Raw genomic sequence first — 2,862 nt, forward strand, 5'->3', positions numbered from 1 at the left:
GACTTAATTTAATTTATACAGGCATAGAACTAATATAATAAATCAAGAAAAATAAATCTTCTCGATTTTCAGAAGTCTAAGTCGACTAACCCATTTTACTGGTCAATCAGAAATCCAGATCCTAAGCTTGGTCCATTGTCCTCATTAGAACTAATCTAATTTGACAGGGATTTTCTATACCTATGTTCTGTTATTGTTTAATCTAAGTTCATTTCAGCCAATTTCAGACTTATTGATCAAACTCAAGTCTGTTTGATCAAACTGATGTCCATTGGATTAAGTCTGACTCATTAGAACAAATCTAATCATTTGATCAAATTGACCCATTAGAATAAATCTAATCATTTTATTATATCTGATTTAACCCCAATCAATCAATCTAAATCTATTCTGGTCTGGATCAAATGGATTCGATTAAATCAACTAATGGTTTAAACCAGATCGACATCTAATTGGACCAAACTAATTTGATTAAACCAATATAATTAATTAAAAATGGACCAATAATCATAATTTTAATATATATATATATATATATATATAGCTAAAAAAATGCATATATATATATATATATATATATATATATACATATATATAGCTAAAAAAAATGCATGAAAAACAATTTTGTGTTCCAAACCGTTTTTAATTTGATTTTCTAAAATCAAACTTTTCCTCACATTACTGTGCTTCGTTATTTCTTTTCTCATGCAACTTTTTAATTGATTATCTGCTTTCTTCGCCGCACGCTACCCACATCGCACGCCGCCACGCAATCACGACGGACACGGTCAGGTCCAACGAGATCGCCGACATCTGCTCGCCTGTCCCAGTCATCAGCACATCGCCCGCCAGTCGGGATACCTTCGTCGACCATGATTGTCGCTGGCATATACTTTGCTGCCTGAGCCCGACTTCGGTGGAAATCATGAAACCGTCGTGATTTTCCATCCTGGGCAGTGCGTTGCTGAGCAATGGCGCTAACGCTGACGAATGATCGCTTGCCTGCAACCCCATCGCAGGTCTCCCTGTGACCTTATTGTAAAACTCCATTCCCTCAAAGCATACGACGTGGGCCATTGGGACAGAGGGACAGATCGCGACATGGATGTGATCTTGCCATGTGTTGGCCGCAGGCAACATACTCCAACGGAAATCAACATCGATTTTAAACAGCAGATTTGTCATGCATTTAGAACTAACATACACTCTGATACTATTGTTAATTTTCTAAATGCATGAATTAAACCGAATTAAAGATTTATAGTGATCTCCTGCAGATCTACAATCGACGATGGCTGAATGTAATCTTCGGACTTGTTGGACTTGCTGTCGGAAGAGCGATCACAAAGTCGGAAAGCTCTCCACAATTCCATGAACCAAATCCCACCGTCTTGGATGTTTTCCTTCCTCTCTCTTTCTCCACAACCTTCGTTGTCGTTTTCGTTGAATGATCCTTAGACGTACCTTTTATAAAGGGAAATAACCCAGGGGTATAATGGACATTTTTGATTAAGAGTAGTGGGCAACGTGGGCATGTTCCCACGTTCCCATTTCCTACATGAGTTGGTCCCAAGACTTTTTAAAGTCGTAGAGAGGTAAAGACCAAGCCGACCCTTTGGTACAAGTGGGAAAGAGAGCTCAATCCTGAGACCTTCCAAAGTCGAGGAGAGATAAGGGTCAAGTCGACCTCTGTACGAGGAGGAAAGAGAGCTTTATCTCAAGTCTCGTAAAAGTCTAGTAGAGGTTGTGAGGAAATCGGTGGCCGACTTGAAGGGGGGTTGGATAGACGACACCCCCAACTCTAATTCTTCTCTACAAGTTGTTAGTGCGTAGCAGAATACAAAAACTAAAGCAATGAAAATAAACAAGTAAGAGCAAACGCTAACACAAATCCTTTACGTGGTTCGAAGATTGCTTGCTCCTACTTTACGGCGTGTCCTTGAGGTGGACGAACCCACCCTTGATCCTTCGGTAGATCAATCCCCGACAATCTCCGGCTAGCTCTTACTCCTTCTCGGTGGAGCAAACCTCTCACAAGGCTCTCTTCCTCTTACAAGATGAAATTAGGTTTAGGAGGAAGAGAATATGGCTTGGAAGCTTTGGACAAGGACTAGGAGTTATTCAACAAGCATGAGTAACCTCCTTCAAGTCCCAAAGCTTTTTATAAATAAGAGGAGAGAGTTGATCATCATATCAACTCATCTCGGCACCAGTCGACTGGCATAACCATCAGTCGACTGGCGCTACCGTTGGAGGTAGCCAACGACTACTTTGCAGCACCAACGGTCATTTACCAGTCGATTGCTAAAACTAGCAGTCGACTGGTAGCTGTTTGCTGAGTGAACAGAATGCTTTTGTTCGCTGAGCGAACAGAATGCTTCTGTTCGCTGCCAATTGACTACACAGTCAACTGGTGCAGTCGACTGCTAAAACATGCAGTTGACTGGTGCAGTTGACTTCTAAAAGTTGCAACCGATTGGACTACACCTTGTTACACACTCACACTCATCCTCTCCAGAGTCACCCTTAAAGTCCTCTTCCTCGGCCTTCGTCCCTCAAATGCACCCGAGCCCGCGGCTCCTCTCTGTGTCATCCTTCACATTTCCTTGAAGTCCACTTCCCTCGGCTCCACTCCGTTGCTCCTCGCCCAGCGGTCGCTCGGATGCCTTCCACACCATCCTTCACCGACTCAAGGATCCGAGCCCTAGGATGAGCTTCCCAAGATTAGTTGCACCAAGCTCCTCATGTGTGTTTCACCAAGTCTTGCAAGACTCAAACACACATATCAAACATATATGAAAGCCTAACTTAAACTCTTTGACACATACATCAAAACCATGATCGTACCGATCAAACTTGGGT

The sequence above is a fragment of the Zingiber officinale genome, chromosome 9A (assembly GCF_018446385.1).
Source record: "Zingiber officinale cultivar Zhangliang chromosome 9A, Zo_v1.1, whole genome shotgun sequence".
Classification (NCBI taxonomy): Eukaryota; Viridiplantae; Streptophyta; class Magnoliopsida; order Zingiberales; family Zingiberaceae; genus Zingiber; species Zingiber officinale.